This window comes from Orcinus orca, chromosome 5 (assembly GCF_937001465.1).
Source record: "Orcinus orca chromosome 5, mOrcOrc1.1, whole genome shotgun sequence".
Classification (NCBI taxonomy): Eukaryota; Metazoa; Chordata; class Mammalia; order Artiodactyla; family Delphinidae; genus Orcinus; species Orcinus orca.
In genome coordinates, this window is record NC_064563.1 from 71,419,710 (window position 1) to 71,437,012 (window position 17,303).

The 17,303-nt window shown below is 38.2% G+C and overlaps 1 long non-coding RNA gene across 1 annotated transcript in view; it reads right to left on the reverse strand.

The window, feature by feature from the left end:
* The window catches only part of LOC117196069 (uncharacterized), a 32,021-nt gene extending 17,814 nt beyond the window's left edge, over positions 1 to 14,207 (reverse strand). Inside the window, exon 1 of the long non-coding RNA XR_007477563.1 lies at positions 13,427 to 14,207. This is a non-coding gene — a long non-coding RNA (uncharacterized LOC117196069). The remainder of the gene's footprint in view (positions 1 to 13,426) is intronic.
* Positions 14,208 to 17,303: the final 3,096 nt, after the last annotated feature.

A 17,303-nucleotide genomic window follows, 5' to 3' on the forward strand; every position in this document is an offset into this window, starting at 1 on the left:
GTGATTTATGTCAAAGAGTGTTCTTCCTATGTTTTCCGCTAAGAGTTTTATAGTGGCCGGTCATACATTTAGGTCATGAATCCATTTTGAGTTTATTTTTCTGTATGGTGTTAGGGAGTGTTCTAATTTCATTCTTTTACATGTAGCTGCCCAGTTTTCCCAGCACAACTTATTGAAGAGATTGTTTTTTCTCCATTGTATATCCTTGCCTCCTTTGTCATAGATTGGTTGACCATATGTGTGTGGGTTTATCTCTGGGCTTTCTATCTTGCTCCATTGATCTATGTTTCTGTTTTTGTGCCAGTACCAGACTGTCTTGATTACTGTAGTTTTATAGTATAGTCTGAAGTCAGGGAGTCTGATTCCTCCAGCTCTGTTTTTTTCCCTGAAGACTGCTTTGGCTATTCGGGGTCTTTTGTGTCTCCATACAAATTTTAAGATTTTTTTGTTCTAGTTCTGTAAAAAATGGGTAATTTGATAGGGATTACATTGAATCTGTAGACTGTTTTGGGTAGTACAGTCATTTTCACAATATTGATTCTTCCAATCCAAGAACATGGTATATCTCTCCATCTGTTGGTACCATCTTTAATTTCTTTCATCAGTGTCTGATAGTTTTCTGCATACAGGTGTTTTGTCTCCCGAGGTAGGTTTATTCCTAGGTATTTTATTCTTTTTTTTGCAATGGTAAGTGGAAGTGTTTCCTTAAATTCTCTTTCAGATTTTTCATCATTAGCATATAGGAATGCAAGAGATTTCTGTGCATTAATTTTGTATCCTGCAACTTTACCAAATTCATTGATGAGCTCTAGGAGTTTTCTGGTGGCATCTTTAGGATTCTCTATGTAGAGTGTCATGTCATCTGCAAACAGTGACAGATTTACTTCTTCTTTTCCAATTTGTATTCCTTTTAATTCTTTTTCTTCTCTGATTGCCGTGGCTAGGACTTCCAAAACTATGTTGAATAATAGTGGTGAGAGTGGACATCCTTGTCTTGTTCCTGATCTTAGAGGAAATGCTTTCAGTTTTTCACCATTGAGAATGATGTTTGCTGTGGGTTTGTCATATATGGCCTTTATTTTGTTGAGGTAGGTTCCCTTTATGCCCATTTTCTGGAGAGTTTTTATCATAAATCAGTGTTGAATTTTGTCAAAAGCTTTTTCTGCATCTATTGAGATGATCATATGGGTTTTATTCTTCAACTTGTTAATATAGTGTATCACATTGATTGATTTGCATATATTGAAGAATCTTTGCATCCCTGGGATAAATCCCACTTGATCATGGTGTATCATCCTTTTAATGTGTTGTTGGCTTCTGTTTGCTAGTATTTTGTTGAGGATTTTTGCATATATATTCATGAGTGGTATTGGTCTGTAATTCTTTTGTGTATAATATCTTTGTCTGGTTTTGGTATCAGGGTGATGGTGGCCTCATAGAATGAGTTTGGGAGTGTTCCTTCCTCTGCAATTTTTTGGAAGAGTTTGAGAAGGATGGGTGTTAGCTCTTCTCTAAATGTTTGATAGAATTCACCTGTGAAGCCATCTCACCCTGGACTTTTGTTTGTTGGAAGATTTTTGATCACAATTTCATTACTTGTGATTGGTCTGCTCATATTTTCTATTTCTTCCTGGTTCAGTCTTGGAAGGTTATGCTTTTCTAAGAATTTGTCCTTTTCTTCCAGGTTGTCCATTTTAATGGCATAGAGTTGCTTGTAGTAGTATCTTAGGATGCTTTGTATTTCTGCAGTGTCAGTTGTAACTTCTCCTTTTTCATTTCTAATTTTATTGACTTGAGTCCTCTCCCTCTTTTTCTTGATGAGTCTGGCTAATGGTTTATCAATTTTGTTTATCTTCTCAGAGATCCAGCTTTTAGTTTTATTGATCTTTGCTACTGTTTTCTTTGTTTCTATTTCATTTATTTCTGCTCTGATCTTTATGATTTCTTTCCTTCTGCTAACTTTAGGTTTTGTTTGTTCTTTCTCTAGTTCCTTTAGGTGTAAGGTTAGATTGTTTATTTGAGATTTTTGTTGTTTCTTGAGGTAGACTTGTATAGCTATAAACTTCCCTCTTAGAACTGCTTTTGCTGCATCCCATAGGTTTTGGATCATCATGTTTTCATTGTCATTGTCTCTACATATTTTTTGATTTCCTCTTTGATATCTTCAGTGATCTTTGGTTACTTAGTAACATACTGTTTAGCCTCCATGTGTTTGTGTTTTTTACGTTTTTTTCCCTGTAATTAATTTCTAATGTCATAGTGTTGTGGTCAGAAAAGATGCTTGATATGATTTCAGTTTTCTTAAATTTACTGAGTCTTGATTTGTGACCCAAGATGTGATCTATCCTGTAGAATGTCCTGTGCACACTTGAGAAGAATCTGCTGTTTTTGGATGGAATGTCCTATAAATATCAACTAAATCTATCTGGTCTATTGTGTCATTTAAAGCTTCCAGTTCCCTATTTATTTTCATTTTGGATGATCTGTCCATTGGTATAAGTGAGGTGTTAAATCCCCCACTATTACTGTGTTACTGTCAATTTCCTCTTTTATAGCTGTTAGCAGTTGCCTTATGTATTGAGATGCTCCTATGTTGGGTGAATATATATTTACAATTTTTATATCTTCTTCTTGGATTGATTCCTTGATCATTATGTAGTGTCCTTCCTTGTCTCTTGTAACATTCTTTATTTTATTTGATATGAGTACTGCTACTACAGCTTTCTTTTGATTTCCATTTGCATGGAATACCTTTTTCCTTTCCCTCACTTTCAGTCTGTATGTGTCCCTGTTTCTGAAGCAGGACTCTGGTAGACAGCATATATATGGGTCTTGATTTTGTATCCATTCAGCAAGCCTGTGTATTTTGGTTGGAGCATTTAATCCATTCACGTTTAAGGTAATTATCAATAGGTATGTTTCTATGACCATTTTATTAATTGTTTTGGGTTTGTTTTTGTAGGTCCTTTTCTTCTCTTGTGTTTCCCACTTAGAGAAGTTCCTTTAGCATTTGTTGTAGAGCTGGTTTGGTGGTGCTGGATTCTCTTAGGTTTTGCTTGTCTGTAAAGCTCTTGATTTCTCCATCAAATCTGAATGAGATCCTTGCTGGGTAGAGTAATCTTGGTTGTAGGTTCTTCTCTTTCATCACTTTAAGTATATCATGCCACTCCCTTCTGACTTGTAGAGTTTCTGCTGAGAAATCAGCTGTTAACCTCATGGGAGTTCCCTTGCATGTTATTTGTCATTTTCCCTTGCTGCTTTCAATAATTTTTCTTTGTCTTTAATTTTTGCCAATTTGATTACTATGTGTCTCAGAGTGTTTCTCCTTGGGCATATCCTGTATGGGACTTGCTGCCGTTCCTGGACTTGGGTGGCTATTTCCTTTCCCATGTTAGGGAAGCTTTTGCCTATAATCTCTTCAAATTTTCTCTCGAGTCCTTTCTCTTTCTCTTCTCTTTCTGGGACCTCTATAATGCGAATGTTGTTGCCTTTAATGTTGTTCCAGAGGCCTCTTGGGCTGTCTTCATTTCTTTTCATTCTTTTTTCTTTATTCTGTTCTGCAGCAGTGATTTCCACCATTCTATCTTCCAGGTCACTTATCCGTTCTTCTGCCTCAGTTATTCTGCTGTTGATTCCTTTTAGTGTAGTTTACATTTTAGTTATTGTATTGTTCATCTTTGTTTGTTTGTTCTTTAATTCTTCTAGGGCTTTGTTAAACATTTCTTGCATGTTCTTCATCTTTGCCTCCATTCTTTTTCCGAGGTCCTGGATCATCTTCACTATCATTATTATGAATTCTTTTACTGGAAGGTTGCCTATCTCCACTTCATTTAGTTGTTTTTCTGGGGTTTTATCTTGTTCCTTCATCTGGTTCATAGCCCTCTGCCTTTTCATCTTGTCTATCTTTCTGTGAATGTGGTTTTTCTTCCACAGGCTGCAGGATTGTAGTTCTTGCTTCTGCTGTCTGCCTTCTGATGGAGGAGGCTATCTAAGAGGCTTGTGCAATTTTCCTGATAGGAGGGACTGGTGGTGGGTAAAACTGACTGTTGCTCTGGTGGGCAGAGCTCAGTAAAACTTTAATCCGCTTGACTGCTGATGGGTGGGGCTGGGTTCCCTCCCTGTTGGTTGTTTGGCCTGAGACAACCCAACACTGAGGCTACCTGGGCTCTTTGGTGGGTCTAATGGCAGACTCCGGGGGGGCTCAAGATAAGGAGTACTTCCCAGAACTTCTGCCAGTGTCCTTGTCCCCATGGTGAGCCACAGCCACCCCCCCGTCTCTGCAGGAGACCCTCCAACACTAGCAGGTAGGTCTGGTTCAGTCTCCCCTGGTGTAACTGCTCCTTCCCCTGGGTCTCAATGTGCACACTGCTTTGTGTGTGCCCTCCAAGAGTGGAGTTTCTCTTTCCCCCAGTCCTGTCAAAGTCTTGCAATCAAATCCCACTAGACTTCAAAGTCTGATTCTCTAGGAATTCCTCCTCATGTTGCCGGACCCCCAGGTTGGGAGGCCTGACGTGGGGCTCAGAATCTTCACTCCAGTGGGTGGAATTCTGTGGTATAAGTGTTCTCCAGTCTGTGAGTCACCCACCCAGCAGTTATGGGATTTGATTTCACTGTGATTGCACCCCTCCTACCGTCTCATTGTGGCTTCTCCTTTGTCTTCGGATGCGGGTTATTTTTTTGGTGAGTTCCAGTGTCTTCCTGTTGATGATTGTCCAGCAGCTAGTTGTGATTCTGGTGTTCTCACAAGAAGGAGTGGGAGCACGTCCTTCTACTCCGCCATCTTGGTTCAGGGTTCCTCATATGCTTTCCGTTATCTATGTTTTAACTGATTATATTTGGAGACATCAGTATGAACTCAAGTTTAGCTTAAATTATACATATAGTTGTTTACAAATAGAAATACTTATACATATTATATATTCACTGGTTAGTATATTCCCTTGTTCTGTCAGTTGATGACATGTACAACTTTTTAGAATGATACAAATTATTGAAACCAACACAAAAGAAAGAGAAAATATGAATAGCCTTATATCTATTAGAGAAATTGAAATAGTAATTTGAAAGTTTCATCCATGTAAAACCCTAGTCCTTATGGCTTCACTATTTTTAAAAGTCCTATACAAATTTTTTCATAAAAAGGAGGAAATATTTGCCTACTCATTTTATGAAGTCAACATTACACTAATACCAAAACAAGACTAAAACACTATCAAAAAGGAAAGGAAAAAAAAAAAGAAAGGAAAGGGAAAAAAAAGGAAAGGAAAAAAAGGAAAAAAAAAAAAAAGAAGAAGAATCTGGAAGACCAGTCTTCTTCAGAAATACAGATGCAAAAATTCTTAGCAAAATATTAGCAACTTAAACCAAGCAATATGTAAAAACTACATCAAATGGGGTTTTTCCCAGGGATGCAAAATTGAAGATTACACATTTAATCAATCAAATTCATAATATAAAAAGAATAAATGAGAAAATATTATCATTAAATAGATACAGATATAACATTGACAATACCCATTCATTATAAAAACTCTCCTCAAATTAGAAATAGAAGACACTTTCTTTAACTTGATGAAGGGCAATTTCCAATGGAAATAGAAAGTAACTTCATACTTAATGGTAAAAAGAGAAATTGACAAAACTGCGCTGGTTGTAAAAAAGGGTTTGAAGAAAACAAGAAAACTTTTTTTTTCTTTTTTTGATTCCTGCTTATGAATTGACACAGTTAACTTCTGTTACAGGTAAGGTCAAATGAGCACTTTATTCACTTCGATGGGAATATGAATTGGTGTAATCTTTTAGGAAAACAACTCCACAACATGTTCAAGGAGCTTTAAAATGATCATACCCTATGACCTAGAATTTTCAATTCCTAGAATCTTCTAGAGAATCTTATCAAATATACAGGTAAATATCTAAGTATAAGAAAGGTTACTGAATAATTTTTTTTTTCATGGAACCATATATCGAACTTGAATTGAAAATGATGGTAATTAAGATTCCTTCACTTTCCTTTTTGTGCACACACTTTACCTCCTAATCTATTTAGGAACTCAATTGTTTGCTCCTCCTACAACAAAGGGAGGACAAAAGAAAGGAAAGACATTCAACTATTCTGTGACCTGTCTTTAAACTGACAAAGAAAGGAGTTCCCTGTGGGTGACAAGACTGGTCCAGGGAGGCTTACAGCTCATAGGCAGCTGAACAGAAACAAACAAACAAACAAAAGCTGTGCTCCTCAAAGAGTTTCAAGGAGGATAATCTTCTATGAAACTGCCCCATTTTGGAGTAGTTTGGTCAAAGTTTTTATCCATTCAGTTCAGTAGAGCATTGATGTGACAAGTGCTAACAAGACACTAAGCTCTAGGTTTTACCAGGTGGACTTTCTCTGTTAGAGATTAGGGTTCTATTCTCTCTGTAGGTTCTTGAGATCATTCCACCCCTCTTCACATTTCACCCCTCTAGGCACAATCTCAACAGAGTGGCTTACGTTTTAAACTAATGCTCTTCGTTCCATCATCTCAGGCTATTTATAGAGATGCTTACTCTATTAACTAAAAATAACTTTATAATTTTCGAATACCAAGCAATAGATCATATTTTTTTCACACACACACTCATTTTGCAGCATTACTTATTGCTTATTGTGAGGTATAGGCTCAGAGGACCCAGAGAAGATCCTCTGGGGAGTGAGGATTTTTGTAGAGATCTCACCCTAAAGTAACAACAATAAACGCTAGCAATCAAAACAGCCGTTAAGGAGAGACTGGTCAAGCAAATTGTGGTATGACTATATAATATTTTTCATCCAAAAGTTATATTTATGAGCCAAGACTGAGAAAATTTCACCATTGTTTATAGTAAGTGCTCAAAAACACTTGTCGAATTAATTTGTTTTTCATGTATCTTATAGTATGGACATAATATTATATATACAATTTACATGCTGCCTGTTTCCCATTTATCACCATGAACATGCCTATAAACATTCTTTGCAAACATGACTTTTAAGTGACTGTATAATATTTCATTATACATTAGTAAACAAATTGTGACTAACTATAATAAAATATATCAGGCTTGTCCGAGGATAAAAATATAAATGTTATTTTCCTCAGACTTATTTCATTGTACCATTGTATCCTATGATAAATGTTATCAAAAGAATTTTCTCTCAAGATTTACACATGTATCTCTATCAAAAAAAGAAAGAAAAGAGAAAGTGGCCCGCTCAGAAGCAACTCTATAACTCTCCAAGGTCACCAAAGGAAACTCTGTTGGGTCTACTATGAAATGATTATATGCGCATAGAATTAATTAGTTACAATAACCTTTCATACTGAGTATATCATTTGAAATTTATAATAACTTTGTAATGTTGACATGACATGCATTAATGCCATTTTAGACATGAAAATACTGAGATCAGAGAAGTGACTTACCCAAAGTCACATGGATAATTAATGATGGAACAATGGCTCAGTTTCTCTGATAACAAAAATTCAATCAGTGCTTTTTTCACTACATCTTGTAGTCTTTTATAATATTGCTCTGTAAAAAGTAGAAAGCACCAAGAGTGGTTTTACAAAAGAAGTACAGAGTATCTCTTGACTATATATAACCAGTACCTGTATATAAATATAAAGTCTTATGTTGTTTTTTGCCTCCATTTTAGTTTTTACCAGGCTTGCCTCTCTGATGCTCAGACATACTGAAATTCTAGGAGGAATGTTTCTTCTAATGCCTCAACTACCAGATTTTGAGCAATATTCTAAGTTCTTGCTTTGCAACAGAATTTGTAGAAAGTTTAGCAGATTGCTAAATCTTATTCTAAATCCCAGTGCAAGGAGATTGACAGTGGGGCAATGGGTATCACTGTTTGAAATTTACACTGTTTAATGTTTCTCTAATTTCAGTGGACATATGAATCACCTTAGAGAGGTTTAAAACATAGAATTCATATGATCTCTGACTGACCATATCAGATTCTCTTAGATTTGGGTTTAGAATCTGCATTTTAATAAGATATCTAGGTGGATTTAATGCAGATACTCATTAGAAATAATTCTCTATGGCTCTATAGATTTTTTTTTAGTAAGGAATGTTTGAAAAAGCAGTGAAAGGTCTTTGGAGTCCATGTGTTCCTCCACAAGGATTAAGTTTCATATAATCATGTCTTTTTAAGCAAGAACACCTCTGCCTAACTTTTGTTCCTCATTTACCCTGAAGAGAGTATTAGCTATCAAATAGAAGAAGGTGTCAACTTAGAATCAGGTCATTGGTTGCTGACTAGCTGTGTGACCCTGAAACCTTCAATAAAGTAAAGAGAATAATCCACCTGGACAAATGCATACAGTGGTATGGCAATGAAATTGAGTGATAGAAGTGAGAAAACTTTGACAACCAATTCCCACAATAAAAGAGTATTTATTAGATTAGTTCTCCTACTCTGCTTCATAGTAGAACCTGAGGAATGTCTTAAAATTTCTGATGACCAGGCATTAGTAATTTTTTAAAACTTCCCAGGGAATTTCAAAGTGCAGCCAAGTTCAAGAACAGTGGGATTAGACCAATCTTTGCATTTTTACCTTCTGGATTGGTTCAATCTCATTAGAAGTTAATAAGCATTGATAAATCACTGCTGTAAAGTCCATTCATTGGATTCTCTGGGATCAACACCACTCTCACCATAAATCAGCCATGTTTTATGATGGACAAGAGCACAGCTGCCAAGCCGGCCATTTTCATATTGTCCTTCAGTGTAGCCTTAGGTACTGATTGGCTTGGATTAAAGAAATTGGCAACCAAGTCAGAAGAGTCTCAGGAAAACAGCTGCCATGCTGTACATTGCCACAGGCAAAAGATCAGCCCTTCATTTTTGGGAATGCTAGTCATGAACCACATGTCATCAGTCTTACCAACAGCTGAGCTCCATTTTCCTTCAGTTGAGGCCGAGTCACTTTTCTAGAATGATGACAGCAATAGAAGAGGGTAGAAATAAGAGATGTGTTACTAACACAAGGATAAAGATAGCTTATCTCAATTTATTCAACGTACATGCCTCTGGGTACAATCAGTTCAGAAAATCATTAAATTATTCAGGCATCAGTCTAGATAAGGTCCTTTACCTCATAAAAGATTCATTTAGGCTTAAAGGAGGCAATGGTTTGTTTCCGATAGAGATCAACACGTAATCCCCAATTCTGTCTTGGAATTAAGAAGAAGCACCATGTGACTGAAGAAACGTGACCTGACAGGGGAATTTATTTATCACTCTCAGCCTTCTGATAGCTTCAAAGACACTTGGACCTATAGCATTGTTCCAAGTTCCTTCGTATATACCTGCATCAGAGCACCAATCTTACAATTCACTCCCTTCACCATGGGGGCAGCATGGAATCACCTCCAACACCCCTCTAGCACTTACATTAATCCTCATTGCGACATCACAAAATGGCAGCTTTCTTTTCCTACTCTCTTAAAATTTAATTCCATACCAGGAATGTGAAGAGCTGTATTTGAGTGTAGCCTTAATTTAACTAAATAACTGTAAGTAGTTCACACATTGTTTCTGAGTCTTAATTTTCTCACCTGTAAAATAGAGTTAGTAATTCTGATTCAGTAAGTTTTGGGGAGTTTTTTATTTTTTTAACATCTTTATTGGAGTATAATTGCTTCACAATGGTGTGTTAGTTTCTGCTTTATAACAAAGTGAATCAGCTACACATATACATGCATCCCCATATCCCTTCCCTCTTGCGTCTCCCTCCCACCCTCCCTGTCCCACCCCGCTAGGTGGTCACAAAGCACTGAGCTGATCTCCCTGTGCTATGTGGCTGCTTCCCACTAGCTATTTATTTTACATTTGATAGTGTATATATGTCCATGTCACTCTCTCACTTCATCCCAGCTTACCCATCCTCTTCCCCATGTCTTCAAGTCCATTTGAAGACACTTTCTGAACTATAAAACTTTTACAAGTAAAATCATTATTACCATTATCCAGAAACCCAGGACACCTAAAGAGTTTCTCTCTTCATTTAGAATATTATCTTCCAACCTTGCTATAATTTCCCATTAGTTCCAGGAGAGCTTTTGTTGTGTTATTGTTGATTCTTTGGGGTTTTCTACATAGACAATCATGTCATCATGAAAAAAGATAGTTTATTTCTTCCTTCCCAATATGTATACCTTTTATTTCCTTCTCTTGTTTTATTAGCTAGCATTAGCTAGAATTTACAGTACAATGTTGAGTAAGAGTAGTACAAGCAGACATCGTTGTCTTATTCCTGATCTTAATAGGAAAACACCTATTTTCTCACCATTAAGTGTAATGTTATTTCCAGGTTTCTTGTAGATGTTCTTTACAAAGTTGAGGAACTTCCCTTCTATCCTTAGTTTGCTGAGAGTTTTCATCATGAATGGATATTGGATTTTGTCAGATGTTTTTACTATATCTATTGATAAAATCGTAAAGTTTTTCTTCTTTAGCCTGTTGAGGTGATAGATTACACTAATTAATGTTTTGAATGTTGAACCAGACTTGCATACCTAGAATAAATCCCACTTCATCATGGTGTGTATACTTTTCATTAAACATTGTTGGATTTAATTTGTTAATATTTTCTTGAGGATTTTGCATTTTTGTTCTTGAATGGTAACTATATTTTGATACATGAGTTGGAAAGTGCAGTTGTAACAATAGTGTGAAATTGTTTCAAGTAATTTGCAACTCATTGTGGATATATTTATCCACTAGCCTGTGAACAACTCAGGAGCACTAATTGTCACATTTATTTTTGTATTATCCTAGAATGCAGCAAAGCGTATTGCATAAAGTAATACATTAATAAATATTCATTCATTCAACTGATCAAGTGAATGATTAATAATGTTAAAATTAAGTAGGAACATTTAGACCCCACTCTGTGCCTGGGACTGGGTTACGGGGACACAGAGGTGAATAAATCTCGACTCTGTCCTTATGAATATCACTGATGAGTCACAAAACTTAGAATTGTTATAAATATGATAACTACTCTAAATTTGGGGCACCATTCAATGTAAAAATGGACCAAACAGCAATATCCTGTATTTGAAAGCAAATTCTCTATAGCTAAAAGCAAATTTTCCAGTAGATTTTCAGGGTATTGAAATAGTGCAAATTATAAGTGAAATACTTATCCACTATGCAAACAAAGGGGTTAGAAAATATAGTTTGTAGGGGTAGTGGATGTGGGATTTTCCCTTTTTCTTTATTACTTTAATCACTCAATTTAATTTAATTTTTTCCTTCCCAGTCACCCCACCACCACCACTAACACTTATCTGAACTCCAGAGTAAACAATGAAATGGATACTTAGAGTACACGTAAAGTACTGGTAAAAGTGTTTGCAGTAACAAAGGTAGGACACATGTCTGCTATTGGCTTTTCTATTCAAGGGCAACACTGAACTTTGTCACAGGAATCTGAAGCATAGAGGCAGAAAGAAAGTAGTTATTTAAGAATTAAATAGAATACTGTGTGGAGTTAGTTGTCTAGAAAGATATTCTTTCATTCATGATGTAATTTACTGAACAAATATTTACCAAATTCTCATTACATGCTGGGCCCTATGCTGAGTACATCAGAGATGAATAAACTATGGTTTTCATGATTTGAAAGGAACACACAGTCAATGGAGAAAGATAAGGGATACACGTGGATAATTCTAGCTCAGTGTCTAACATAATGCAGGTGCTCTTTCAACAATTATTGAGATCCATCACTTCCCAGACACCATTCTAGGCCCTTGGGATACAGCGCTGAACCAAACAGACAAAAGTCCCTGCCTCCAGGTTACTTATAACAGGGTAAGAATTTAATGGTATTGAGAGAGAGAGAAGCTCCTAGTACCCTAACAAGAAATACAGGTAAAAAGTTATAGCGTCCTGTGGAATTAGAGGGTGGTTACATTGGATTGGGGAGAGTCAAGGAAAGTGAGCCATAAATTATAGTCTCATTTTGTTTCATTTTCTTTCCTTTTTTTGAGATTCGAAAGAAATGCAACTGAAGCAGAAAAGAACAGGTGAGTCACAGTCTACAGTGAGGCAGGCAGGTGTGTGTGTACTGGATCCTCAAGCACTTTATTGTGGCTGGTTGGGTAGGATGTGTGGTTGGGATGCTAAGACATAAAGTTGGAGAGTTAGATGTGAGTCTAGGAACTTTAAGTGCATGGCTCTGTAGCATGGATTTTGTCTTTAAGGCAGAAGAGAGCTAATGACAATTTTAAAGCAGAGGATGATGTTAGAGTGATGTCTTCAGAAAGAGGGATGTGTATCACTGAGGACTAGAGAAAGGAATTGGAAGCAAAGGCACATCTATGTTAATTTAAAACAGTGAATAAATGTGCATGCGAACCAGTTCTAGTCTAAGAACAGAAGCTGAAGGTTGTCTCCATGAACTATGCATCAAAGTGTATGATCTCAGACAAGGGCATCAAGATACTGGAGAAGAATATTCTAGAAAGTCATAGCTGGTCTCTCAATGTCTACCCTGAGATTTATAAAGCTTTTGAGGAGATTCTACTTCATCTATGAGAAAAATAGCAGAGTCATTAAGGAGTATGATCTCAGTGTCCCCACGACCTGCTGAGTCGTGGGTGACAATGTCGACTCTACCTCTTTTTGCCCATATCCACCTCCAGGAAAAGGAAGGGCATTCAGATCTCCCTAATATCTAGGGCCTTTTTTGTCACAGCAGTGTTCCTGTGCCTTACTTCTTATCACTTTAAGCTGAAAAAATAAAAAAGAAGCAGGGGGAACGAGAAGATACCACAGCTTTGCACATGACAGTTATTCAAAGGAAAGGGAGAAAAGTGAGGAACATCAATGGAATGGAGATGATACAGACAAGGCAGTGACAGGCACATAACTGTCTCCCAAAGATGCCAAACAGTAAAGTTTACATCTCCTTATACATGCAAGGCCATGGTATGTTGGGAAATAAGAAGACAAAACAAAATAAAAGATAAAACATGAGGAAAGACAACATTAAAAAATACATATACACACTGATGGCTGGTGGATTGTTCCCAGCTATTGTAGTATAAAACTATATCAAATAATTAAGTTAGCAAGTGGAATGTAAGATCACCCAGAGCCAGCCTTGCCTGGGCTTCTGAGTGCTTCTAAGACAAAGTGTCATGGAGCCTTGAGTGAAAGGACATGGGCTATTTTTTGAGTCTTAAATTTCTCAGCTCCTACTTTTCCCCTCTTTTCTCTCTCTCTCATTCACTAAACTGTGGATTTTAGGTACACGGTGCAAATTTCATGGCAACTTTAGAGAATGACATGGCTATGGTGAGCTATGGAATATTTAGGAAATGAAATTAACATTCAAAAGCTGGATCATTTACTTTGTCTTAATTTTTCCTATTTACTTACTTAAGTCCATTTGTTCTTCTAACTGGCACGCTTCTCCGTGTGTGGCAAACTCCTAGTCATTTTTCAAGACCCAGCTCAGATTTAACTCCCGTGTGAAGTTTTTACTTTCCCTCTCAGCCAAAGCTACTCTGGACTTTTAACTCCATGTTTTTCTTTTTTCTTTTGTATACATTTCATTTATAGAAATTATAAGGCATTTAATATTTTATGATCTATCTTTCACTCCAACTAGACCTAGGCCAGGGCTATCTGATTCATCTGTTTTCCCCATAGCAAATAACACAGCCCTTGCTACATTAGGGGCAGACAATACACACTGATAAAATAAACAAATGAGTAAATGAGTCGGTTGGCCACTTCCTGTCTCTTCCTGACACTATAGGTGTAACTAGTACTTTTTCAAGTACTTTGAGGACCTGCCACTCCCATGCACCATCCTCTGGCTGGCCCGGTGGGAATGTGCCTGGACTCTGCCATGTAGTTCATCCCTTTTGGGGCTGGAGAGTCATCAGACTGGGTGTTAGAAATCAGCTCTACTACCACTGAGTCACGGTGCCTCTGGGCACTATGGTTCTACTCCATGTGAAAGGTCTCTCTGCAGCATTCTTGCAAGATGAGTTTTCTAATTAGTGTGCCCTTATAAGGTGCCAAGGGAATGGCTGGTCAGCATGGCGGCCCATGGATGGGGAAATTGTGGCCAAGAGACTTTGCCTAAGGCTTTTGGGTGGCTGAAACCTTCCAGTTAACATCTGGTGAGAACATAATGACTCAGTGCTCTACTCCTCTCTGCAGGTTCCCTCACCCATCAGCTATCTTCATTCTGCCAGACCTGGACCTCAAGTGCATGAAATGGTGATGTGATTCTATGACTGAGCTCTTGACTACATTCTGCACTGAAGCCAGACAGCACAGGCTTAAGGGACTTTGTCTTTAAATAGCTACAAAAGGACATGATGCTTCACTGAGTACCCTTTGAATCTAGGGCCTTCGATTGGGGCTACTCCCCAGGAAAAGGGTACTACAAGGCCTAAGAATTTACAGAATGTCGAGAGACTGATAATACCTGAATAGCAATAACACTCGCATGTATTATGCCTTATGACAGCTTAAAAGATTTGTATACTGCTGTATATAGCCTTATGAAGTATGTTTTTTTAAAAATATGTCTTTTTAAGATAAATTAATAAACTGTTCTGTGTTAAAAATTTGAAAATATTGAAAAAACAAAACATAATTTTTCTTATAATCCCACTATTGTAGTTTTAGATATTTCTCTTCTCTCTCTCTGTCTATATACATATTTTTTAACATGGTTCCTGACACTGTAAGAAAGGGATGATATGATCTTCATTTAATGGGTGAGGAACTGAGATTGTAAGTTAGCTGGAAGAGTTTTAGGAATGGAAAGATTGACTACTCTGATCATTTACTAGGCAATCTTGGCTACATCTTAAAATTTCTCCTGACCCTTACTTTTCTCTCCAAAGAAATTAAAGGAATTCAGAGCCAGTGTCACTACAAGCTCAGAGCCCTGAGATGAAAGATGATCTTTAAATTCCAAGTATTAATGTAATGACAAGTTCATGTATATGTAATGGGCAAAGACACCAGCTAAATTAACCTTTAACTTCAGACTTGCTGCCAGGATTCCCATGAATTAAAAGACTGTCTTATGAGTTAATTATTTACCTGACCTATATTCTTTTTCACTCTGTCCATTTTTTGGGTTGCTGAAGTCTAAAAGGGAAGGGGATGAGGTAGCCCAAAAGATAATGAGACGAGGGGATCAGGTATTATTTTGATCCAGGAAATTACCAGCGAATGAACCATAACATTAGCCAGCCCTACACTAGTAATTAGCTGAAGTCTAAAAGACTGATTTCTGCATTCAAATGATCTCATGTCTTAGGAGTTAAATATATCTCTTTTGTGGGGTTCATACCCTCTCCTCTGATGCCCGGACATCATGACAAGGGAACTCTACCTAAAATAGGCAAAGATTAAAGGAAATGGGGAAGTACCCACCCTTGGCCAGAAGAATGGCAACCAGCTTCAATACATATATCTCCTGACCAGGAAAGCTGCTGGGGCAGGAAGGGAAACAGATTCTGGGTTTTCATATTTGCATTGCTGGTCTGTGATCTCTTGAGACTTTTTTTTTTTTTTTTTTTTACTATGTCTTTATTTTGATTAGAAGTTGCCTTCTATTTAGGAGAAAACTTTGATTCTAGGGGCAGAGAGACCAGGGTAGGATGTAGAAGAAAAAGGCCAGAGCTGGAAACATTGGCTTGGTCCTGAGCTCTGAAATCTGGGTTCAGGGAGAGAGAGGATCCTTCTATCTACTACTTGCTGTAACACCAAATTTGGGGTGGAAAACAAGAGGTGCTCAGAGCAGAAGATCCTTTTTTTTTTTTTTTTGGCGTTACGTGGGCCTCTCACTGTTGTGGCCTCTCCCGTCGCGGGGCACAGGCTCCAGACGCGCAGGCTCAGCGACCATGGTTCACGGGCCCAGCCGCTCCGCGGCATGTGGGATCTTCCCGGACCGGGGCACGAACCCGTGTCCCCTGCATCGGCAGGCGGACTATCAACCACTGCGCCACCAGGGAAGCCCAGAAGCTCCTTTTCAGAATAAAGACAAGGCATTAGCTGGAGCATTCCTCGTATTGTATCATATAGTGGATTGGCAGCAAAAGGCAGAGAACATCTCAGGTATATAATTTACAGAAATACCCAAACATTGTTATTTAAACTAAAGCGAGTAATGGCGATGACGATGATGGGGTTGATCATAATTACTGCTGTCGGGTATGTTCTGTGCGCCGCTTGACGTGCATGATTCTCTCTACAACCTTGTAAGTTAGGTATTTTTTATTCCATTGCACAGATGAGGAAGATAATGTTCAGAGAGAAAGTACACAACTCTTTCAAGATCACCCAGCTAGTTAGGAACCAGGCCAGAAAGTGGGGCTTTCACAGCCAGTGAATTACTTTCACTACCTGCCAGCCCCAGTTTTGTGCCAGAGCCTTGGGTTTGGTCCACTATCAGTGCTGCAGCCCCTCAGCAGAGAATGCAGGAAGCCGAGGCTGGGTTCTCTGGGGACTCCTGCACCTAAAGTGTCAGGGCTACTGATCTAAAAAGCCCTCACCAGCAGATCCAACTTCATTGGGTGGTAGGGTACGATGGCATTATGCGGCCAAGACTGCAGCCTGAAGGGGAAGATCAGCCCTCATGAATTTCAAATTATTTCCTAAGGTAGGAAAAGAATTATTTCCTAAAGGAAGGAAGACAGAGGGGTGGGGCCTGAAAATTATGGGGAGAAGAATTGCAGGAGGCTTGGGGTGATTTCCTGTATCTGTCAGAGAAGATCACACATTCACATCTTCCTTCAGACCCAAACAAGTACTTATTATTATTTTTTAATTTAGAGAAGAGATTATCTTCAGACAAAAGTGGTACCAATATCCTGCCACCCTGATTAAAAGCAGGAAGAAGATAAAATGATTTCTCTATCCTTCGTGGCCTGGGAAGACAACACCTCCAGGGGAAATGGCCCTTTCCCAGTGGCAGGCCTGCTGTTCACTTTTGAAGCTGCCCCTAAACCTGTTTGTTTGGGAGCTCCGGTAAGAACTGTGCTCCCTGCACGCAGGCTGGCCCTGCACGGCTGCTCTTGCAGAGACCGTGGCTGGCTTTGCAGATGAACAACCACGACAGTCAATTACCTCAAGCCAATTAGCAGCAGCGCCCACTTAGTGCCAGCAAGGCTCCCCCTGTGGTCTTACCCACGTCTGGAAAAGGGCCCCGGGGCCTTGGGGGGAAGTTGGTGAGTTGAGAGGCTAAATGTTTAGCAGTGATCTCCTCTCAGAACCTCTTGTCTTA